Source organism: Anneissia japonica, unplaced genomic scaffold (assembly GCF_011630105.1).
Source record: "Anneissia japonica isolate Jap-2015-1 unplaced genomic scaffold, ASM1163010v1 scaffold180_len884964_cov147, whole genome shotgun sequence".
Lineage (NCBI taxonomy): Eukaryota > Metazoa > Echinodermata > Crinoidea > Comatulida > Comatulidae > Anneissia > Anneissia japonica.
Window position 1 is genome coordinate 576,227 of NW_022696035.1, and position 26,356 is coordinate 602,582.

The window sequence follows — 26,356 nt, forward strand, 5'->3', positions numbered from 1 at the left end:
TACATAGGCAATACAAAAACAGCACATGGTGGATTTTTGTATGAATATATAACATAAAAAGACAATGTGATGCGAACATTAATAATAAATTCATATAATTATTTTATAAGTGTCCGTATGTATTTATTTGAAAATGTTATACAGTATTATAATTGAGGAAAAGTGGTCCTGCCAACTGGTGCGGTTCTGATGGCCCTAATTATCTCTCGCATGTATAACGGCGGACGTAATTTCAGTAAGAGCCAAAAATGGCCCCCATGGTCTGTGAAAGCCACAGGTCCCCCGGCCCCGGACCCCACACTCATTATTTTAGATAATAAACCATAATTATATTAGAAATATTGTTTTAAATTATTACTAGTATTAACTTTTAAATACAGCAAAAAATGACAAAAATTGCCAAAAATACAAATTTACCTGTTGCCATGGAAATATATGCAGGTGAATAAAACTTCATATTTGATTTGTTTTAACAAAAGTATAGCCATGTGCAAAATTTGAAAGAAATCCATTTTTTGAGTCTGCCACTATTTTTTAAATTTCTATGATTTTTAAAGACAACTGCTCTTAATAATTAATAAAACAAACTAAACCTACAGATTAAATACAGAGTAAAACATTCTATAATAATAGTAAAATGAATGAATAAACTACAAAGTAAAACAGTATCATTGAACAAAATACCAGGGAGGTATTATAGCTGTAGTTAAATCATGGAGGTATTATTGAGAAGGAGATCACTCGGCAACAGTTCCCTTTGACGCGACAAACCCATGTGTTCCCCGCTTTTGCATCGCACGCGGGCGTATTACCCTATAATTCACATTTTTTCGTTAGCAACAACTTGGCAACGACATGCATTTATATGCTTCCAGCAGAGCAGTTGTGCAATAAAGCGTTTGATTTTAACCCATTAAATATCTTTATAATGAACCATGTTCCCGTGATTAGATTTTTTCGGACTTTTGGTATGTTATTATTTGTATATTTCATGAACGGATTCCGTAAAATATGGGACTTCAAAGGCATCGCGCAAACGTTCTTCACGCGCTGCGGCAGCTTTGATCTTGGTTTATTTGCATAGCGCTGCGTGCGTGTAGCTTTTTCAAGTAACCTTCTCAATAATACCTCCATGGTTAAATCCTATTAGTCACCGTGCCCTCCATAGTTTGGTACCAGGGACAATCTTATTTCACTGCAGCAGTAAATGTGACTATAATTTGACCCCTTAATCACATATTATCTAACAGTACCTCTTTGGTATCTGATGTATAATTGGTGATCCGCTCCGCTAGCGGATCACCTCTTGTTCTTGTCCGAAATCTTTTTTTTTCATTCTAGGTTCTCCCCATTTCTTGTTAGCACGATATCTAAAAATTGTCACGAGATTCATACATGCACGCTTCAACAAACATTTAGCTTGGCCTGGAATAGTCACAGTAAGGTTTTCAAAGTGCGCAGTTATGCATGACGTCATCTATGCGCAATTTTGCGTTTTTACATTATCGATCATATCAGCCTAACCAATTGCCATTTCGAAATCGTATTAAGTGAGCATTAACTTCAAGTCAATGTTAAATGTAATTTACCCTAATTTTACGAGTGCGCGTCATAACGCGCGCGTACGCGTGCGTCAAACTTTTAAAATACTCGAAATCACATTTAGATTAAATTAGAGCACGTTTCAGGCCATTTTGAGCATTTCAAATTTTTTTGAAATTTACCACTACGCGTGCGCATTTTTACGCGCGCAGCACATATGGAAGCTAGAAATTAATTTTTTTGTCACATTTTGGGTTCCTGACATTGTTTCCAATTTTTTCAATCACTCTATGGCCAATAACAATGCCGTACGCACGCATCAAACATAGTGACCTTTGAGCGCATTTGTGCCGATATGCAGTGAAATTTTGCTAGTAAAGTACACTACAGTCACGACTGTATAGTGAAATACTTCCAAACAATGTAGCTTAAAATAGGAACAAAAACAGTCTCACCCTGATCTTGATCATATGGAAAGGAACAATCTAGTAGGCAGGGGTAGAATCAATGAGACAAACAGGCAATCATCACCAGCCAGAGGAATGTAATTAGGTTTGATACAGGCATCTTTGATGAACAAGGCAGCAAGGTGGCAGCCATCTTATTGCACCGAAGCTGTACTTGGCCGTGCTAGCACAGCAGGTTTAAAAAACGGTAAAAAGTCAATCTTCTAAAATCGACGATGAACCTTTGTCTTATTTTATTTGAACCTAGTCAGTGCACCTTTTGGTTTTTCACAATTATTATTCTTATTATAATTGACTTTTCCCAGCGGTACTTGGAAAAGCCATGGTTTTTGTTCTGATTTTTTTTTTCTTGCATATAATTTTCATATCTTTTTGCATTATTTTTTTTTTCTGGATGTCACTTTGGTCACTTCTCATGTTTAGAATTTTTCCGTGCTTTGCCGAAGCATAGGCCATATATCAAGGATGTGCCTCCTAATATTTAGTGTCAATCTATGGTGGAATATTTAATCAAGTTACAAGGAAAAAATGTTTATGTGTTAGTGACGATCCAATGAAGGGTGTAAATTTGAGGGTCCTTTCAATTTTGAGGACCCAGATCTAAATATCTCTTTAAAAAAACCAATGGGTTTAAATGAAACATTCTATACTACTTTGTAAAGGTTAAAAATTAAAATTTTGTGACAGTCTGCAGTATGGTGTGGATCTGAGGCCCATTTAAAGGAATACGTCCCAGACAACATATTTCAAAAACTGATCAACTGATATGAATGAAACATTCAGAAAAAGTTTAACCAAGTTACAAGAAAGAAATTATCATGTGCTGTTGACAATTCAGTCGAGGGTGTAAATGAGAGGTTCATTTCATTTTTTGAGGACTCAGACCTAAATATCTCTTTAGTAAAAAAATCAATGAGTATAATTTACCTTGTATAATAGTTTGTCAGGGTCGAGTAAGAAATGATTACATTTTTGTGACGATCCGGAGTAGAGTGTAGATCTGAAGACCATTGAAAGGAAAACGTCCCAGACCACATATTTCGAAAACGGATCAACTGATCTAAATGAAACATTCGGAAAATTTAATCAGTTACAAGGAAGATAGTATTATGTGTTGGCGACGAATCAGTCAAGGGTGTACATTGGAGGGTCATTTAAATTTTAGAGATCCAAAACGTAAATATCGATAAAAGTTTTCAATGGGTGTAAATGTAACTTTCTACAATAGTTTTTAAATGTCGAGTAAAGAAATGACTGATTTTTTGTGATGATCCAGCATAGGGTGTGAATATGAGGACCATTTAAAGAAAACGTCCCAGACCAGATATTTCATAAACGAGTCAACTAATCCGAATAAAACTTTCGGGAAAGTTTAACCCAAGTTACAAGAAAGATATTATTATGTGTAGGGGAAAAATCCAGGAGGGTCATTTAAATTGCTTACATCCCAGTTGGATGGATAAAAATGACACTTTGCAGAATAGTTTTCATGGTGAAATGAAATGATCCAATTTTGGTGACGATCCGCAGTAGGGTGTGGATATGAGAACCATTTAAAGATTTTTTGTTGACAGTTGATTAAATCATTTAAATGCAATTTGCGTTTTCTAAAAGCGCCTAAACCAGTTACAGCTATGTTAAACGCAAAACTACAGTGATATGCATGAACATTTTTTGCTTTCAGTAATTGAATTGCTATGAACAGAAAATGTACTTTCCTATGCAAGGTCGGCCCGTATAGTGTGCAATGGTTATAAGTCACAATATACCTTGCTGTCACCATTGCAGTCCTAGTTTTCGTTTGTGTAAATTTGTTTGTTTGACACTTTGCTGTTGGAATTTTTTTTTTTGTTCAAAATATCTCAAAACGTCTGCACAGACATAATTGCAAATGACAGGGAGTATTTTAAAGGAATTTGTCCTGGACAAGATATTTCAGAAACTAATCAACTGATATAAATGAAACTTCCGTGAAGGTTTATCCAAGTTACAAGCAAGAAATTGTCAAATGCTGGTCATGATCTAAATTCGGGGGTGAACTTGAGGGTCATTCAAATTTTTAAGGTTCTGCCTGTTTCTTGTGTTCAAAATATCTCAAAAACAGCTGCACCGAGCTAAATGCCAGTTACATGGATTGTTGGGTATAACCCAAGGATGAGGTGATTAAATTCTGGTGACTATTCAACGTAGGGTGTGCATATGAGGACCATTCAAAGGAAAACGTCCCAGACCAGATATTTCAAAAACTAATAAACTGATATGAATGAAACTTTCGTGAAAGTTTAACCAAGTTACAAGGAAGGAATTGTGAAGTGTTGGTAATGATCCAAATACGTGTGCATTTGAGGGAAATTAGGTCCCAGACCTGAATATCTTGAAAATTGATCAATAGATAAAATGACATTTTCCATAATACTGTAGTTTGTCATGTTTTAATGAAGAAGTGTATAAATTTTAGTCACGATCTGATGCAGGGTGTGGATATGAGGAACATTTCAAAATAAATTTACCATATTACCCATAATCAGAAACAATAGCTATATGATAAATATTTAAATTAGTGCAACTACAGTACAGTACAGCGTTTTATAACTTCACTTTTTTCAGAACTTATTGGGAATATGTTTAATGCATCCTTACATTTAAACATGTGATGCTAATAGCCATATCCCAATATTTCTATTTCCATAATATACATCTGATACAATAAAAGGCATTTGAAAAATAAAGTGATTATATTTTAGTGTCAACATTGCAGATCATTATTTGATCTGTCATGGGCAGAGATGTGCTCTCTACTGAGTGCTCTTATCATTATTCTATTTATATTATTTTTTGGTATCATGCTTATATATAGTTTTGGATATAAACTAAAGCTAGTTCAGTAAATTTGCTATTGCTTGAAAACTGAATTAATGTGGTATGTTTCTACAAAGAAACAGAATAGAAGAGCAGAATGTGTTTTTATAATATCACTATGCATTATACATTTTTCTTTTAGCTGGAAATAATATATTGCCTGAAATCTTAATTCCTTTGTTAATCATTTTAATAATGATCATCGGAGCCGTCGGAGCCGTCATTTGTAAGTTGTTTACAAATTTTTTTTAAAAATCATAGAATATCCAAAACATAGAATAATTTTATTATATTAAATAATTGGATTATATTAACACTGGCATGAGCAGTGGTTCTCTTTTCACAAGCCAAGAAAAATATTATTTAAAATGTTGTGTGGGATGAGCTGTGTGTGGTGATCTTTGATCTTTGTTCATTATGTGTCACTCACAGTATTTTGTCTTACTCTATTTTAAAACGTTCACATGTTTTCAAAGTGTATTTTCATATGCTAAGCTAGCACACTACATACAGTATGCTGTTACAAAATGTACATCTTATTTTAAATATGTGGTCTATAATGTACAATCATGGCTAACCTTCCCCAACATATGTCAATGCACACTCTCAAACATGAGAGAAACTAATAATAATAATAATAATAATAATAATAATAATAATAATAATAATAATAATAATATTAATAATAATAAATTAAATGGTGTTTTGGTTAATGATGACTGTCTATGAACAGTCTATCCTACTCTAGAATTTGAAATTAAAAGGACTTTGCTAAAAGCCTGCAGGTACATATTACAATAAAATATTAACTCAAGGCAGGCGTATATACATTTTTACATAGTCCTATGGCACAATACAAAATGACTCTATTCTACTGTTAGTACTAGGCTAGTCTTAGTAGTATTATCTGTGTATCTGCAGTAGTGACACTGATAAAGCCTACCTGTATACTACTCTTTAATAATAATTAATTAAAATAATTAATTTAATAATCATTTAATACACAATCAATTAAATAGGGCTATGTAGCTAATAATATTTGCCAGGCCCTGTCAGTGTTAATAAACTGAACAGTGAAAAGTGAAACAATAAAACCGGATTTAGCTTGTCTTTTGCATTGTCACACACCTCACTCTAGTTTAGTTGTCTCTGGATATATTCTTAAAAATTCTACTGTATCGTACTTTATTTTATATTGTCATAACTTGAGAGTATTGTCACAATAACTTACATTGTCATCATCTCCTTTTGTTTTATAATGAAAGATATGAAGCTAAAAGAGCAACGGTGAGTTGATATTTATCATTTTTCTCTTACTTCTATAAATCATAGACTCCTCCAATTAAAGACCACTTCTCTGTGGTCCCATCTTAACAAATCTCTTTAATCTTTATTATTTTAACCAGAGACCAACATTGATAAAGACCATGGAAACCTTGGTCCCAAAAGTGGTCTTTAATAGAAAAATTAAACGAGAACTTACCTGTTCGGAGTTTGATCACTATTTTACAAATATGGTGAGTGAGGTGTATAAACAGAGATCCCAAACCACCACATGCGCATACCAGTCATATTTTAACTCTCCATCATGAAACCAGAGCTAGCAATGAACGTAATCAGTGTTGAATCCCCAATTTGATACTGTACAGTAGTTGTAAATGGGAGGGCGAGGAGTGCAGTTTACAACTCACTCACCATATTCGTAAAAAGTTCTTGTTTAATCTTTCTATTTTACTTCATATTACGTTCAGTGCAAACTGAGATGTTTAAAGCAATCTCTTGTGTTATGATACTTTCAGTCAAGTGATTTCAAACCATTTTAGGTTAGCTCTTTATATATTAAATAAGACAATTATATGTATGTAAAGTGCAGTCAATAAAGAGAGTAAATAAACTGGTTAGAACACACTTGCCGTCATCTTTATTTCTTTTACACAAGAGATCGCATATAATACAGTGGTATACCAAAACACTTTCATGTCGAACCTCTGTTATGGACCACAATACTTTGTACTGTATGACAAACTAAATACTATGTATGTAGTACAGCACCTGCTAAAAATACAACTCAACACATAAGCCAACTGGCTAAATTCTATCAAACACCATGGACCATGCTTTACAATGTTTGACAAACTATATACTACGTATGTAGTACAGCACATGCTCTTAAGCCAACTGGCATCCAGTCAAATACCATAGTACAGTATGTTGTATATTTGTGCTACAATTCTGCAAATCTTTCTCTTAATGAGTTACTCTGCTCCCAGAATTGAAATTGGGTTTATCATATAGTCCATAAATTTCTTTCCTGAACTTGTCTGCAGCCAACATCACATCACCTATCGGGACAGCTGGTTTTTTGTAACTTAAAAGCAGCTGCGTGTGAGTACCCCTTACAGTACCTGTCCGGTTTATATATTCCTTAAAGGGTTGTAACTATACAGATTTTCTATCAGGTAAAAGGCTATTCTTGTACCTTTGCTATTATTTGGACGTGTGTGCTTTAACAACTCATCTATATAAAACAATACCACCACTTGTGTTGATAATCATTTTATCTTTTCTGAGTAGGTGGATAGTTTGACGCCTTTGAGCTGACAGCAAAGCCAACAGCATTGTTAGTTTTAATGTAAGAAGAAATGTGTAATGGATATAGCTTTCTAAGGTAGTCCATAACTGTTCTGACATCCCAAATTCCAGTGTATCATGTAGAGGGTGGTTTCAAATTAAAGGTTCCTTTTACAAATCGTCTAATACTGTTATTACAGTGGATCCAATGGTCTGCCCATCTTCCAGACACAAAAAAGAAGATAATGCACAAAGTGCCATATTCACGGCTGAATAACTGTTTGTTGATTCAAAAACTTTTGTAAGAAAATCCAGAGCTAGGTTTAGCTAAGGCTTTAGCGGGTCAACTGAATTTTTAGTTGCGAACTGCACTTGATATGTAGGTTCCGTACTGTCTGAGGGATGACTTCCTCCAGGAGTTCAAGATTACATTGACTGTTAATGGGTTGTGCTGACCAGTCTTCAACCAATTGAGTGCCGGACAGTCCACAAGCGAAAAGATTGATTCTATCAATGAGCGGATGTATATTGTTTGTCCCCGGCAATATTACGGTTAAGTTTCCCCCTGTAAATGTAACCACTGATGCCAGACAGGGGTGTAGGAGGTGTCACTGGTTCTTAATGATCAAATTTGATTGAGTTTGGTTCAATCGTTTGCCATTAGTAACATTTTGAACCTTTGACCTATGAACTTTGACATATGGGGTGAAGAGTATTTTTTCATGTTTAGAAGGTCCCAAGGATCATTCCTGGTAAATTTGAGCTCAATTGGTCTAATTTGAAAATTTAACCCAGATGACCCCTATGTGACCCCTGATCCCAGACTGGGGTGTAGGAGGTGTCGCCGGTTCTTAATGACGAAGTTTGATTGAATTTGGTCCAATGGTTTGCCATTAGTAGCATTTTGAAATGTTACTAGAGAGAACAAAAGAATAACCCTTTAATGACCTTTGACCGTAATTCGCTGAACACCACAAGACCCTACATTATGCCAATACATACTGTATGTTCCCAGGACAAGACTGTGCTATGATATTTGTGACAGAAGTCTTTTATTCATTTTTTAAAAAGTTTTTTACCCTAATGACCCCTATATGACCTCTGACCCCAAGCAGTGACCACCCCATGTATGAAAGGTGTCACCGATTATACTGACCAGGTTTGGTTGAAATCGGCACAACCGTTTGGCACTAGTAACGTTTTGAAATGTTGCCAGAAAAAAAGATAAAAATTATCCTAATGACCTTTGACCCCTTATCCCTGAACACCCTATAGACTCTGTATATGTATATGTGCAAAGGACAACACTGTGCTACAAAAAAAAAAAAAGAAAGAAAAAAAAAAGAAAGAAAGGAAGGAAGGAAGGGAAGGAAAGAGAGAAAGAGAGAGAGAGAGAGAGAGGGGGAGGGAGGGATGGAGAGATGGATAGAGAGATAGATATATTGTTGAATTGCTGCCCAACTTTGGAATGGTCTGCCTAAATTCTCTCAGATCTTGTGTTTTGCTTAGACAGTTCAAAGCCCATCTAAAAACACACCTTTTCCAATAGTTCCTTTCAACTCGCTTGATCGTATTTGTTTATTGTTTTCTTTGTTTTTTTATTTTTCTACTGCTTTATTGCATTAGTTAAGTTAGCTCACATGGGTTTGGTTCATGCAAGCTTTACTTGGGGGGATGTTTTTAACTTATTGTGGAGAGTCGCTTACAGCGCTTTGTAACCGAAAAGAAAGGCGCTATACAAGTAACAAGTAACAAGAGGTTTTTGTAGAATATTTGGCAACAGAGAGGAGATTTCGAGAAGATGAACGGAGACGGCAAGATGGAGTATACTAAGTAAGCAGGGCAATTAAGTAGGACAGGTGACTAGAACATAATGCTTTGTAACTGAGAACTAAGAATTTTAAAAAAATTTGTTGCTTGATTGGTAACCAGTGAAGTTTATGAAGCGTCATATTTCAGCGCCCCTGTGCATATCTTAGGAGCAATGTGCTGGGTGCGCTGGATACGTTTGACAAGTCCTTCAGAGATACCAAAAAGTAAAGAGTTACAAAAATCAAGCCTAGATGAAATTAAAGCATGCACGAGTATTTCAGTAGATTTCAAATCAAGAAATCTTCTGATCTTACCTATGTTATGGATGTAGAAATTAGCAGATTTTCAAACTGAGCTAACATGATCTTTGAAAGTTAGATGTTGATCAAGAATCACACCAAGGTTTCTAACAGATTCTGACGGCTGAAGGACTGTTGTACCTAGAGTAATAGGGGGGGAAAAAGAGCTTAGGATCAGTAAAGCAAGAGTGGAATACAATGTATTGGGTCTTCGACTCATTTAGTTTGAGTTTGTTTTGAAACATCCACAGTTTTATTTCAAACACAGTTATTTGAATCTTGTTTATAGCAGTTTTAGGGTTAAACGGTACATAGAGTTGGATGTCATCAGCGTACTTAACTCCGTGATTACGGATTATATTAGCAACCGATGTGATGTGATGTAAAGGGTAAAAAGCAGCGGTCCTAAGACCGATCCCTGTGGGACACCATAAGGTAGAGGCTTAGCGGATGACAAACAGTTATCAATCCGTACAGCTTGTGTACGAGAGGAAAGGTAGGAGGAAAACCAACTAAGAACACAACCGGAAAAACCAAACTGATTGGAGAGTCTTTCAAGAAGAATACAGTCATCAACAGTGTCAAACGCTGCTGAAAGATCAAGAAGAACAAATGCAACAGCTTTACGACCATCTAGTGCGAGTGCAATGTCATCATGAATTTTAACAAGAGCAGTCTATACACTATGTCCATGCCTATAGGCAGATTGGTAGGGTTCGATAAGATCGTGTTCAGTCAAGTACATGGAGATTTGTGAAGATACACATTTTTCAAGGACTTTGGAAATAAACGATAGATTAGATATTGGACGATAGCTACAGTAACTGTTTCTATCCAGTTTAGAACTTTTCAGTAGAGGAGTAGTAACAGCCGATTTAAAATGACAAGGGAATGTACCAGAAGACAGAGGCCTATTATGTAAAGCACATGGGCAGGATTTCTGGAAGAAAAGTTTTAAATAATGGAGTTGGGAGAGCATCAAGAGAGCAAGTGGAGTTGGAAGAGGAGGAAATCAGGTCAGTAAGTATCTTGTCATCAAAGGTGGAGAAAGAATGAAAAGTGTAAGAGCAACGCCTATCCTTCACAAAAGCATGATTTATAGAGCCAATCTCAAAGTTGTCATGAATTTTTTCCACTTTAGAAACGAAAAAGTCAGAAAAATCATTTGCAAGCTCTTGTGGACACTGATGGGAGGGATATACGGGGGTGTTTGGTTTAATCAAACTACTTACTATGTTAAATAATTTTCGTTGATCACCATGACAACCAGCAATTTTAGATGTGAAAATATATGACTTTGCAGATTGAATTGTTTAGAGTACATTGGGCCTCAGAGAACAGCTTCTTATCATTTGAACAATTTGACTGTCGCCATCGACGCTCAAGCTTGCGACATAACCGTTTTTGCTTACGAACAGAAGAAGTGTACCAGCAATTATATTTCTTGTCACAAATTTTACACGACTTAAGGGGAGTATCGAGAATACATTTAAGAGTTGAATTAAACAGGCTGACAATATGGTTTAAGTCAGTACTGGATGGGCATTCAACAATTTGTAGCGATTTAATTAGTGACCATCTAAAGCTATCATTATTGATAGATTTCAGGTTCCTACGCTCAAAAATACAATGGACAGCAACTTTGGGCTTGGGCGAACAAACTTTAAAATTAATAATAGCATGGTCACTAAAAGTATGCTGAACAACCACAAGGCATCAATAACTTCAGTACGGGTCAAAATTAAATCTAAAATACCCCCAAGTTGATGGGTTGGTTCAATAACATGCTGAATAAGATTGGAATCATTCAAATACCGTAAAAATCAACGATGTATGGGGTCAAGTGACCTATCAACATGGATGTTGAAGTCTCCCATACCAACATCATTTCAACCAGAAAAGGAGTCATATATGAAAAAAATTCATCAAAAAAAGCAGGTAGACAATTTCCAGGAGGGCAATAAACGACAATGAAGCGAAAACCCACAACCAGTGAAAAAATCTCACATACTTCAAAAGTGGAAAAATCAAAAGCACGATCAATAACCCGAAAGTCAAGGGAATTCTTAACAAGAAAACCAACACCACCACCACGTCCCGAATGCCTGGGGGATGTAGAAATATATAGCCAGGGGGAGTTAATTCACATACTGTTGTGGAGTCATCAGGCTAAAGCCAGGTCTCAGTGAATGCAAACAAATCATACTCTTTTTCTGCAACAAAGTCAGAAAGTATGATAGACTTATTACACACAGATCTAGCATTAGGGAGACCACAAGACAACGATGGAGTATGAAATAATAAAGGCCTAATTATCTGACATGCTGAACGTCTCTTCAGTTGCACCCACTTACCCGCCCTTCTTCCACAATGAGTATGGCGTAAAATTCCAAGCCCAAAGCAATGGGCTTTCACGTGCAAATCAAGGGGCAGATGTTTTGAGCGTAGGTCCCATGCTTTAGCAGCTGAGTAAGAAGGCATGATCGTAAGTAGGCAGCCTGGCAGTACATTCAGAGACAAAACGATGATAAAAAGATTCATAGAAGGAAGCCATCAAATTAAGCAAGTGTAGCAGACACAAATTATTAGAGTGAAGAAGAAATGCAACTAAATCACTAAGATCTCAACACAGTTTCCGGAGCAAAAACACAAGCGTGTGCAGCCAGTGAGCGCACAACTACAACTACATTTTTTTGTGTGTCGGTGTGTGTAAATAAATTTTTACAGATACAGGTTCTAGATGACAGATCCCCGTAAAAAAGTTTTTACGCAACAAATTTCTGGCAATATACATCTGGTGGCCATTTTTGCATTTTGACGGCCATCTTGGATATGAAGTTAACTTTTAGGTGGCCTTAGAGTTAATTTTAAATTAATTCATGATTAACAAATTCACTAAAAAATGTTAACAGGAACAAATAATAGGCAGAATTTACCGAATTAAGTTAATTCGGTGGCCATTTTGGATTTTGGCGGCCATCTTGGATTTGAGGCCAAATTCTGGGTGACACTCGATTGACCGTGAAAGGTTTATGTCCCAGATGACAAATCCACTGATTAAACATCGACATTTGAAACCAAATAGTAAGCTGCAAATCTGGAATTATTGTAATTTTTTGGTCATTTTGAATTTTGCTGGCCATTTTGGATTTGAGGCCAATTTCTGGGTGGCCCTCGATTGATTTTGAATGGTTTATGAACCAGGTGAAAAATCTACTGAAAAAACATTGACATAACCGAGTATGCTACATTTCTCTAATAATTGTGATTTTTCGGCGGCCATGTTAGATTGGTGGCCATCTTGGATTTCAGGTAAAATTATTGGTGGCCCTTGATTGATCTTGAAAGGCTTAGGTCTGATTTGACAATTCCACTTCAAAAAAGTTGACAACACCGAATAAATATGTTGTATATCTCTAATAATTGCAAGTTTGGCGGCCATTTTAGATTTTGGCGGTCATCTTGGATTTTCCCCCAAGCTTATTTCCAATAGTATGTTGGTCAGGATGATAAAACCGCTGAGAAAACCTTGACCGGAAAAATTGGCAGTTTATCCTTGGCTGGGCCCTGTCTTAATGCCAATACATCTTGTGACCGTAATTTCCCGGTCAGGTCCCAATGTTTGAGCAAAGGCAGTAATACCTTTTATTAAAGGCTTTTCTCTGTATTTTTAAATCCATGGACCTTGCTTTGGTAGAAATTCCATCCCAAAGTGTCAGGTTGACCTTAGGAACTATCAGTGTCGTAGCATTTCAGGCATGGGGTAAGTTTCCTGTTCCTGCATAACGTTATCGTCCATTGGTGAATGGAGCAGATATGTAATGCTCTCTGCTAGGCCATTGTTTAGTGGTTCCCCCACGTTTTCAGTAGTGGCAAACCTCCGCTAGGCCTTGGCTTGTTTCACCATTACTATTAATAGGCAGGCCTAAGCCTACTGTAGGCCTATGCCTGCATCCATTGCAGTATTCATCACTAACACTTTGATCTTGATCATTATGATCAAAATATTCATTCGATATGCTTGTGCAATATGATAAATCATCGTTTTCACAGTTGTATTGCTCAGGGTCTCATTATCGATTAGTTGCCTGAGTAGATTGTTCATTTGTTAGCAAACCTCGTCTCGGTTGCCAAGGACGGGCCTGCCTTTCTTGCGGGCTTCGCTTTTGAGCTACCGTATATGTTTCCTGCCTGCCAAAGTCGATGTTTTCAGCTGTGGTTTCTCAGCAGGAGTTACTCCTTTTGAGAGTTCTTTGACTTCTGCCTATAACAATATGGCTAAAAATCCAATATATGAAACTAAATTCCCACAGTTGGTATCGTTGTCAATTGTTGCACTCATCAATACGCTGTTTCAAATGGTAATTGCGTATGCACTGGTTTGGGATCTCTGTTTGCACCAAACATAATATGAAGTAAAATTGGAGGGAGACCTGTAATTATAACTTGTATAAAAGTTTTATTAAAACTGCTTTTTTTGGTGTAATTTTTGTTAATTCATTATCTTTTTTAAATGTTCAGTTAATTTTGATTATTTTCCTATAAAATTGTCATCAAATATGTTCTAGCCCATTGTAACTAAAACTAAAGTGCAGTTCTTTTTATTTTTGACAACTACCAAGGCTGCTTATGAGATTCATTTAAAATTTCAAGTTGGGAACAAAAATCTATTTTGAAGAGCTGTAGCTCTTCAAAATCTTTAACTTTATTAACTAAAAGTTTCCATATAGATGTTCTATATTTACAGACCATTTAAGGTGTTTACAATATTCCAACTTTGAAATCATCAATTTATATTGTATGTATAAAGGAGTAATTGAATTGTGTTCTTTTTTAGTGGAAGAAGAATCCCAGAAGACGCGTACGTATCATTTTAATCTTTTTTAAAGAGCTGGCCTAGATTTATTTTATTTTAATTAACCTAAATAACATTACTATCTTGCTGGTGTTTAATTCACTTGAAAAATTATTTTCTAATAAAGTTTCCATATAGATGTTCTGTATTTACAGACCATTTAAGGTGTTTACGATATTCCAACTTTGAAATCATCACAATTTATATTGTATGTATAAAGGAGTAATTGAATTGTGTACTTTTTTAGTGAAAGAAGAGTCCAAGAAGACGACGTGTACGTATCATTTTAATCTTTTTAAAAGAGCTGTAGGCCTAGATTTATATTATTTTAATTAACCTAAATAACATTACTATCTTGCTGGTGTTCAATTCACTTGAAAAATTATTTTTTAATAAAGTTTCCCTAGAGATGCCTGGATTTATATTATTTTATTAACTTTAATAAAATTACTATCTTGCTGGTGTTTAATTCACTTGAAAAATTATTTTTTAATAAAGTTTCCCAAGAGATGCCTGGATTTATATTATTTTATTAACTTTAATAAAATTACTATCTTGCTGGTGTGTAATTCACTTGAAAAATTATTTTCTAATAAAGTTTCCATATAGATGTTCTGTATTTACAGACCATTTAAGGTGTTTACAATATTCCAACTTTGAAATCATCACAATTTATATTGTATGTATAAAGGAGTAATTGAATTGTGTACTTTTTTAGTGAAAGAAGAGTCCAAGAAGACAACGTGTACGTATCATTTTAATCTTTTTAAAAGAGCTGGCCTAGATTTATATTATTTTAATTAACCTAAATAACATTACTATCTTGCTGGTGTTTAATTCACTTGAAAAATTATTTTTTAATAAAGTTTCCCTAGAGATGCCTGGATTTATATTATTTTATTAACTTTAATAAAATTACTTTAATAAAATTATTATCTTGCTGGTGTTTAATTCATTTGAAAAATTATTTTTTAATAAAGTTTCCCTAGAGATGCCTGAATTTATATTATTTTATTAACTTTAATAAAATTACTATCTTGCTGGTGTTTAATTCACTTGAAAAATTATTTTCTAATAAAGTTTCCATATAGATGTTCTGTATTTACAAACCATTTAAAGTGTTTACAATATTCCAACTTTGAATTTATCACAATTTATATTGTATAAAGAAGTAATTGAATTGTACACTTTTTTAGAGAAGGAGGATCCGAATTTGAGGACACTGACAGTGGAATTTATACAGCCAGGCCATCTGCTGCTAGTAGTCAAGAGGGATTCCTTAATGTAACGAATGTATGGTTAATTCATTTTTATATGTTTCTTTTGAATAATATGTTTAATATAGGAATGATATTTTTTTTTTATGTCTATTCAAATATCAGAAAAACAATTTTACAGTCTACAAAATATTGCATGAGGACTTGTCACGCTACAAAAACAATACATACGAGAATTCATTATTCAAATTACGTTTGTACAGTACAGCGTTAGGAACAGCAGAGTATTCAGTATGTAGTAGGTAAATGGAACGTCCTACTTCAGTGAGTGTGGCTGATACAAATGCGTGTATGTTTTTCAAATGTGATAAATAAGGAGTGTCTATAGACTACATCATTCACAACATTTTAGCATGTATTTTATAATTCTTTTTTTTTTTTCATTTCAACCACTTTATTCAAAAGGATAAAACATTCAAGCAATACTTAGGTCACATGCTTGTCCTGTATGCATCCATGGCCCATGTGCACGTTTAAGAACGCAGTACACTCTTCGGAAAAGAGTAGGGATTGTCTCCCAGTGTACTGTCCAATCACCACCAGAAGGACCCCACTGGAAATAAGTCTTCTTCTAGACTTTTGTGGGCTATCCTTAGTGTTTACACCGAATAAATCCAATCCAATCCAATCCAAAATGTTTTTTCCCCATAATATATCTAAACTTCCCTTAATATCGCTTTATTTTGAGTGGCCAAGGGAGCCAACCTCAATATGTTGTATATCTCTAATAATTGTAATTTTGGCGGCCATTTTGGATTTTAGTGGTCATCTTCGATTTTAGCGGCCATCTTGGATTTGAAAAATCTGGGTGGCCCCCAAGCTTATTTTAAATAGTATGGCGTCAGGAAGATAAAACCGCTGAGAAAATCTTGACCGCAAAAAATGGCAGTTTATTCTTGGCTGGACCCTGTCTAAGTGCATTTTGACATTTAAACCTACCAGGTACCTATTTATACTCCTGTGGAGAGCAGCAATGCAGATAAAGTGTCTTGCCCAAGGCCACAAGTGAAATACATAGCGAGGGTTTGAAACCCCGACCTCGAGTTTGGGAAACCAAACTGTTCCCACTACGCCAAACCACTTGGTCTGAGTCTTTTGTATGCCGCGCCGCTAGGTGGCTGTGGTCACATGCTGTTACTATAGAGATTTTCTCCATGTTGTTTACATAGTTACATTAGAAAAATGGGTATTTAATTAATTATGTTAAGTTCATTACTCTGTGGCAAACTAAGCAAGTCACTTATTTTACATCTACCAAGGATAGCCCTTGATCTGCTGGTATAATGGAAATCTGTCTTAACCACCCCTTTTAAGGCCATCCAAGATTGGGCTATACCATTGTAAGGTGGTGGGGGTGCACATTTGGTTTTTGTCTTGGTGCATGCTCTACAATAGCTTTTGCCTGCTAGGATTTGTTTTTGTCTATTTTGATTAATTTTGTGTAATTATGAATTAGAAACTGGGAGTAGCCCAGGTTTGTCATAAACATTCAGTACTCGAAATGGAAAACAAAATGAGAGGTAATAGGCAAAGAGCAACATTAAGATTTTTCCCCATTTTGCCTAGAAAGTTTGACCCCCAAAGTTCGGTTGGGTCTGACCCGCAGCCACTTTCCCGCTTGGTCCCTTGAATCTGTCACTAAAATACTCATCATAAAAAGTTTTTAAAATTATCCTTTTAGTCATAATTATGCACGCTTCTATATTTCGTGCAAACTAACATTCATAAAAATAATTATGATTATTTTTATGAATGTTAGTTTGGGATAGGGATTCTTCTTGCAACAGTTTCGTTGAAGAGCGAGAATAGCCTAGCAAATTAGTGTTTCACTCTGTATTTCGCACCGAGCTGTTTTTGGGTAATTTTTCGTCTTTCCACAGTCGTATCTCAGCAAATACTTGTCGGGTTTTTGTGTTCCCTTCGGTATTTAAAAGGCAATTCTTTTCTCATTGCTTTAGTATTTGTTCCAATTGTATTGCTTGAAAAAAGTCACCGTCATTTTTCAATTTTCGATACTATGCCGCGTAGAGGCTGCATTTTTACCTCTTTTTAGCTTTTTTTTTTTTTTTTTTTTTTTTGGCTGTTTACCAATCGAATATCTTGTTGTTCACCCCCGTAAAATAATAGCTGAATATTCATAGATTCTTCTCATATAAAATATATTCCCATTGGATGAAAAAATTCACCGTCAAAACACTAATTTCAATATGAATGAACAATCCTGTCTAGGCATTATGCCCGCGAAAATGTGAAGCTTTGGTTATAGGTTTTCCGCCATTGTTAATGAATCTGCGTTGTACTGTTGTTGTACCTTTTGCCTTAAATTGGACAATTTCCTTTAGCTTTAACACAAAATTTATTGACAAAAAGGATCGACGTTTCGTGTCCATCATGGACGCATTCTCAAGATCAAGTGAACAAAAATAAATATAAGATAGTAAACCAAGTGTAGGTGACATGAAAGGGATTAACAGTCACATGATTAAAAACTAATACAATAGCACAGTAGGTATTTTATATTCCCCTTCTACATACCAATAAAGTAATGTGTTGTCAACATTTACTGAGGGTTATTGTTGATTTAATGTAAATTTAAAGGCACACAAGGATCTAAAACACACGGTTGTAGATTTCTCTTCCAGCTGGTAAGAAGTGGAAACGTACCATTATTGAGGAGGTCTGGGATATCTGGATTCAGGCTGGCTAGGAAAGGTGCGTCGTAAAATATATGAATGAACATTATAGCCTAAATTGTAAAATTGTTAAACTAGTACAGTAATACAGTTAATAATATTTAAGACTCAAACAATGCATAAAAACCAAAGGTTGGCTTATTAATTACCCCTCATAAAATCAGCGAGTCTAAACGATAACAAAGGCTTCTGAAGGTCACTTCGCTGCAGTGAATATGAGCCGATTAAATTTGATTATTTTGTTGCTAAAATGTGGCTTAAGAATTCATATTGATTTATTATCTACTGATTAGCTTGTAACGTATTCAAAATTCGAACCATGAAAAACAAATAAGATTGTCGTAGTATAGGGGTTCTGGTGGTATATTAAAACACAGTAATAAACAAGATCATACATATGTAACACTAACAATGGAAGTGTTTTATTTGGTCAAATGTCAAACCAACATAGCTGGCAGCAAACAAGTTATTAATTAAATCAATACAGTACAGTATCTCAATACTGTGACATCTCCCTTCTTTAGTGTTTGTCTAACTTTTAACTATTACTAACTGTATGTTGTTTGCATATTATGATGATCACTACTTATCTAATCTATGTGGTTCATTATCATATTAACTAATTATTGCATACCTGAGTTTTATTGTCCATTATAGTATGCGTATTTATTTTTAATGTGCTCCAATATTTTTTGTTAAGGTTTAAAGATATTAGGTTGATTGTATACTGCATAAGAGTTGTGATTTATTAACTTTTACTATAAGTCGAGCCGCTTTGGTGGATGCACAGATCGGCCAGATCTAGTGATGTATTGGGTGCTTTGCCCGGTCACAGTTGTAGGTATTAGCTTTGGTAATTCAGCTGGTGATGGTGGTGTGTTTCTTGACTCCATGTCCTTTGGTGTGTCAGGCTGACTCCATGTCCTTTGGTGTGTCAGGCTCCCACCAGTTGTGCGTATGTGTCGCCGATTTCTGCAATACTGGGCTCCTGATGATGAAGTCAGAAACTATGATCTAGGTTGACCACTTGGTCCATCTATTATCGCAGGTTTCCATTTCTTGGTTTTGTAATCCAGTCAGGCTCTAGGATGTACTGTATTTTCTGTGGGGGGTAAGTTGTCCGACAGGGGGACTTGAGCTTGTAGGCTCGAGCTGGGAGAAGGGGTTGAGAGGGGGTTCCCCCTCCCAAATGAGATTTTTTTAAAAGAATATCAACCTCTAGATGGCCGAAAATGGCACTCTCAGACTGTGACAGACAGGTGTTGGCTTAGTGTGGGCCTATTTTTATATGTTTTATGGTCTGATTGCCCGACGAGCTCTGTCCGGCGGGGGGGGGGGAGATTAAGCCACCCTGCTGGCGCCGCCACTGAATCCAGTACTCTTACACTTTGTCCCTTATGAAGTTCTTTGAGTGGTTTCAATTCAATTCAATTCAATTCAATTCAATAATTCTTTATTTATCCCTCATGGGGCAATTTTAAAACAGGACTGAAATACTCAATAAGTTAAAATCATTTATAAACATCGAACAACAATAATATATCGCATGCTGATTGTAGTTTTGATGCCATTTTGTGGATCTTGGTTCCTTATGGTCAGTCGTGCTGGTGCTGATTACAGGTAAATTTGCCTGTACCTTGTGTCCATTCCAGTGAAATAGGTCGGATCCGATGATGTCCCATAGAGCGTTGGCTTCGATAGCAATCAGTCCATTCTGCATAAGTGTTGGTCCGAGGTCTTGCATGCTTGCATCAGTCTGTATGGTTACCGTTTTCTTGGGGTCGAAGTAGGCTAGTAATGATTTTGCACTGATGGCGTCTTTTAATTTTTGAAAGGCGGCTTGGTGAGAAAACAATGTCCTTCTTTGAAGTCTCGGAGAGTGCTTGTAATGGTTGCCAAATTTGGGGTGAAACGTCCAAGATAATTGGCCAGTGCCTAGTAGTGACTGTAGCTCAGCCACATTGGTTGGAGGTGCCATCTCTGTTATGGATGTAACTTACTTGGGTCTGGTTCCAGTCCCTTGTCTGTAAGGTAATTTCCAAAGAATTTTATTCTCTGTGACTTTACGACACATTTGTTTGGGTTTAATTTAAGTCCTACTTCTTTTGTACGATTCATGACACATGTAAGATTGGCATCATGTGTCAATTCGTCCTTCCCGAATACGACTATGTCATCTGCGATAGCTACCATGTCTGGCAGCCCTTCAAATGTTGGGTCTACCTTTTTCTGGAACACATCTTGTGCAGAGACCAATCCGAATGGGAGCCTTTTAAAATAGTATCGTCCGTATGGTGTGTTGAATGTTGTCAGTGGCTTAGATTCTTCGTTCTAGTTTTACGTTCCAATATCTGGAGCGTGCATCAGGAATTGTAAATAATTTGGCTCCTTAGTTTTGGTAGGACATCATCTAACGTCTGTGTATAATGATGTGGTCATTTGATGTGTCGGTTCAGATCTTTAGGATCTAGGCAGATACGGAGTTCACCTGTAGGCTTAGTAATGTACACTATGCTATTGACCCAGTCTGTTGGCTGTTCAACTTTCTGTATTATTTCAATGTCACTCATTCGTAGTTCCTTTTGTAAGGCTGTTTTCAGTGATTCCGGTACTCTTCTTGGTGGATGTATGACAGGCTCTGCGTTTTCATGTAAATTAATGTGGTATTCACCTGGAAAGAGCCCAACACCCTGGAAGCATGTCTTGTATTGTGACAGTAGGTCATCTTTGGCATCACCGTTTTGTCCAAATTTTGTTGAGGTTATTTCAGATATATCACTTTTCTTGTGACAGTCAGTGTAGATTGATGTATCTATGAAGTTTAGTGTGATTAGATGTAAGTCAAGGCATGTTTTGAGGCTAAGCATTGTCTTGTCGTCATCCTCTGTGATGTGAAAGTTGAGTGTTTTACTGTTTGCACAATTTAGGAAAGTAGATCACCTAAGCCCCACCATGGTTAGGGCTAAGGAAAGAAAATTTATGATTATGACACCTAGATTGCTGGAAATGTCACTCTCAGACCTAAATTCTAATTATAATTTTCCTTTGTTTTTTCCAAAGATAATTTTGAAAAATTTAGGGTCGGCTCGGCCCCACTTGAATCCGCCACTGATTATTATGACGTCATTGCGAGATTTCGTCAACGTAACACTAGAGTTTATAAACTTTTGGTATCACTTAGTCGAAATAGACATATATATCTGTGTCAAAGGCTGTATAATTATTGTTTAATAATGGCTATATAAAATTCAATTAACGAACTAAAATTTTCCACCTAGTCTGAACTAGGCCTAAATCTTACCCAATATCAGGTTGGGAAGGTTAAGATTTCTACGGTGACTATTTGTTTACGTTTAAATAGAGGTAAATCATAGGCTCTGTCAAGAAAAACCATTATGATCATCAGACAAAAGCAAATTTTGCAGAAAAAATTAAAAAATTAAAAAAACAAAGCTGAACCTATGGAAAACCAGTAGTTTGACTGGCTGGGAAAATTTTATTAATAAAATCGTACAGTATTTCCAATTTTAGCTGTCTTGCATCAAGTGTTTCCATTCCAGATAATGATATAAAGGAAGTGGAGACAATTATTTATGACTTTCTATGGAGGGGAGGAAAAGGGATGATGGTAAAGAGAAACACAATCATTTTAACAATTGAAGATGGAGGCCTCAACATGATTGATGTCAAATCATTTTTAAGGCTTTAAAAATTAAATGAGTTCTGCTGAATGAAAGGATTTGTTTACAGCCTTTATGGCTAAGTGGGTTAGTGAAATTATATTTAATTGTAATGTGGACAAAAAGTATGTTAGCTCTTGGCAAAGTGTTCCACTATTTTATAAAAAAATTATTAATACGTATATAGAACTGACTAAGCTGGAGTTGAATAGCTTAGTCTTTAAGATGATTGCTTTCTAATCTCAGGGTTCCTGTCATGGTAATATTTTGAAAGAGCAGCTAGCTCAGTCGGCTAATCTGGTGGTAGCCGCCGTATGTGCGCTGAACTGTGGAGATCTCTAGGTCCCCGGTTCAATTCCCATCGCTGCCTCTCCTTGTGTTTCAGCTAGAGGGCTGAAATACAAGTTACAATAGCGCACCGTCTTTCGGATGAGACGTTTAAGCCGTTGGTCCCGTGTGCATTATGGTCCATGTGCACATTAAAGAATGCCGAACACTCTTCGGAAAAGAGTAGGGAATTGTCTCCACTGGGGTCCAGAAGGACCCCACTGGAAATAAGTCTTATTCTAGACTTTCGTGGGCTATCCTTGGTGTTTACACCGAATAAATCCAATCCAATCCAAAAAAGTATTCACAAAGTTTGTGGAATAATAAATTTGTTAAAATAAATGGTAGAACACTTTTAAGTTTTTATCTTTTCCTTAGAACTCTCCAATTTCACTTTAGTTTGGAACAACAGTGCATTAGAAACAAAGAATCTGTTCAAATTGAATTAAAAACAAAAGTTTTTGCTGGAAATTTGTTTAAATTCATAAACCACATCTATTTCACCACCATATTAATATAGTGCTACTTAAATACACTCTGGAAGCGGCCTGGAGGATTTAAGCACGGGTCTCAGGACCCCCACCCCGTCAGAAAATTCCTGGATCCGCCCCTGTGATCTTTAGCTTTTACAATATTTTGCTTCTAGAAAACAGTCTTCTCGAATATATCATGCTATCAGGAACATTACCTGACCAATTATTTTCAAAACTTCTAAAAATTTATATCTTCAACATAAATTTGCATGGATTTTTGGGTTAGGTCTACAAGTGTCTTCATATTATTACCTCCGCCAACGAAGTTGGCAGGAGGTTATGTTTTGCCCCCTGTATATTGATACAAAATCAAATTTAAACCATATTCATGTTCTGCAAAAAAGGCTCTTAGATCTGTTTACAATGTAATGTACATTATTTACACCACTCCGCGCCATTATTTGTTTCTTCAAATTCGCTTAATGTTTATGATTTACTTGGAAAAAACATTGCCATATTTATGTTTCAATTTAAGCACGATCAATTGCCAATTGTTTTTCAATCTTATTTTCAAACTTTTAGTTCAGTTCACAATTACAACACTAGAAATAAAAGTGATTATGTTTATGAACATTTAACTACTGATGTTGGTCGCCATGATACAAGTTTTCAAGGCCCAAAAATTTGTATTCACTCCCAGAAGATCTGAAAAATATCTCAAATATGAATAGTTTTAAATATCAATTACATTTATACTTTGTTTCAGCCATAAATTGATTTCTATATTCATATTGTCATATCATAGAAAAGAACATTTAATTTACAGTACCGCAATATACAACTATATTTATTTCTTTTACACTTCTACTATATTTTTTTTTTTTTTTTAAGTTTTGGGACCCACATTAAAAGCTTAGCTTACTGTGGGTTTCCCTTTTCTCAAAAATAATATTCAATTATTCTTTTGTAAATACTTTGTTATTTTTGAGAAATAAATTTATTTGAATTGAATTATTTATATGTGTGTTTATATATTTATTTATTTATTTTGTTTGTCTGTCGGCATATTTGTTGTGAACAGCCTACAGCCCATAGTTTTTATCAGGATTCGTCAAACTTGGCCACAAAGTTCCTTCACCAAAGGTCTACAACTGAATAAAATTTAAAGGGTCAGGGTCAAATGTCAAGGTCACAATCAACGAAAAACTCTTTGTATTTATTTTGTCTACAGACCATAGTTTTTATCAAAAACTTGTCAAACTTGGTCACAATGTTTCACGACCTAAGATCTCAAAATAATTGAATTTTGAAGAGTCAGGGTCAACGGTCAAGGTCACAATCAATTAAAAACGATTTTTTGAATCAGTTTTTATCAAAAATTCGTTAAACTTGGCCACAATGTTCCTTTACAAAGGTCTAGAGCTGGCAAAATTATAAAGTGTCAGGGTCAAATGTCAAGGTCACAATCAACAAAAAACTATTCATTTCAAAAGTTCTTATCAGAGACTTGTGGCTTGGCCACAATGTTCTATGGTCAAAGATCTGTAAGTGACTAACATAACAAACATATGATTATTAATTCCAAAGTGATATATGTGAAAACAGTTTGGTGTAGTGTTTAGAAGAGTGTTTTCCACACTACTGGCCCCGGGTTCAAATCCTGTGGAGTCTACTTCTAGGTCAGAAATTTCATTTTCAGTCACATTTTGGAAATATATTGCATTAGAGCAAATAGATACATGCATGTTCCCTGAGATATGCATATGCTACTGTAGGGTCAAAAATGTCAATTCTGATTTCTTTTGGACAAAATGCAGTAGTTAATGCCAAAACTGGGTGTCCATGACCAATGGTTATACTATAGGGTCCTTTGTATCAAAGATCAGAAATGTCATTTCCGGTCACTTTTAGACAAAATGTTGCATTAGTGCAAATAGAAATGTATATTTTCCAAACAAAATAAATATCCTACAGGGTACCTAGGGTCAAAGGTCATAAACTTCTTTTCTGGTCACTTTAGGACAACATGTTGCATAATAGGAACATGCATGTTTTGAAATATTTGGATCCAAAATTAGGTATGAATATTGTGAATGGAGTAAATGAGTGTAAATATATTACTTAGGTTGGATACGGACGTAAACTCAATTACATGGGTAATCTACTAATAACCTCGGGGCTGACCCGGCGTTGTTTACAAATCTGAAGGGTCAACTTGTGACCTGGGCCTTGTTACGAGTGATTAATTACGCCTTGAGGCAAGGTGTAATTGAAATATCCAGTAAAAAAGGTGGGTTTTTGGGCCAGATGTTTTTCGAATTTTCTCTACCCAAGAGCATTATTTAATTGCCGCACGCGACCGCTCAGCTGGTGGTACCCAGTTAAATTTTACTTGTCCGAATCGGCCCTTAGATGGTTGGGGAGAATAGAATTAATGGCAGTGTAAAAAAGTACCTTGTTGAATATGGATAATATCAGAGAGTTTGAGAAGGTTTATATTGGAAAATAAGAGAGAGGAATGAGACTGTCGTGGAGCTCCAGATATAATTCTAATAGCTTTTTTTTTTCTTTTTTTGGAGAATTTGAAGTTTGTTAATATTGGATAAACTAGCAGTTTCTAATAGAAAGTAAAATGTTGCAAGTATACAATTCATGTAAATACTAATAGATACTTCAGTACATATAAGGGTGTACTGATTTTTAGTTTTAGTATTAAAAGTTGGTAGAAATGTATGATTTGGTGGCTTATAAGAATGGATTTCAAAAATGTTGTTTACAATGCATTTTCCGCGGGGTCCTCTGTTCCCTGGGTTGGTGTAAAAGGTCATCGTAATTATGTGATAGCTTGTAGGCTCCTTATCTCCATTTATTTATCTAAACGAAAACATGCAACACCATCAAGCTGTAAACTGACAATGACCTGGATTGTTTGCAACCACCAAAAATCTGCAAACATAAGTGAATGTAGGTAAGAATGGCCCCGGAAAAAATGGCCCCAGAAAAAATGGCCCCGGAAAAAATGGCCTCGGAAAAAATGGCCCCGGTAAAAATGGCCTCATATGACAGGGCGGTAAAAATGGCCCCAATGAAAAATTCGGTAATAGAAATGTTTTGAGATTATGTTCTTAATTGATTTAATAAATAAAAGCCACAAATAATAATTTGATTTACTAAATTTCATTATATAAAAATAGTTATGCTTTAACATAGATTAAAAATATGTTACGCCTTACTTATTTTTAATCTATGGTCTTTTTAATTAATTTTCTTTTTTTTTTATTGGAAATTCTGTAGTGCAGAGTAAATTTATCAAAACCCATTAGGTTTACAGTAATATGAAAAAAAAAATTTAGTTTATACAGAAATAGTATCTAAAATGATCTCAGTTTCCAGAGTTAAAGCAAAAGATCTAATCTAAACACACAATATTAGGCAGGATGTATTTGTTTGGAAAAGAACCCACTCTTTTGTGAAATTAAGAGGTTTATAGGTGAAAATTGT

At 35.4% G+C, this 26,356-nt stretch overlaps 1 long non-coding RNA gene across 1 annotated transcript in view; it reads left to right on the forward strand.

The window, feature by feature from the left end:
• The first annotated feature begins 14,652 nt into the window (after window positions 1-14,652).
• LOC117101689 overlaps window positions 14,653-26,356 on the forward strand; it is an 18,080-nt gene continuing 6,376 nt past the window's right edge. Inside the window, exons 1-3 of the long non-coding RNA XR_004444301.1 lie at window positions 14,653-14,679; window positions 15,124-15,150; window positions 15,602-15,698. This is a non-coding gene — a long non-coding RNA (uncharacterized LOC117101689). The remainder of the gene's footprint in view (window positions 14,680-15,123; window positions 15,151-15,601; window positions 15,699-26,356) is intronic.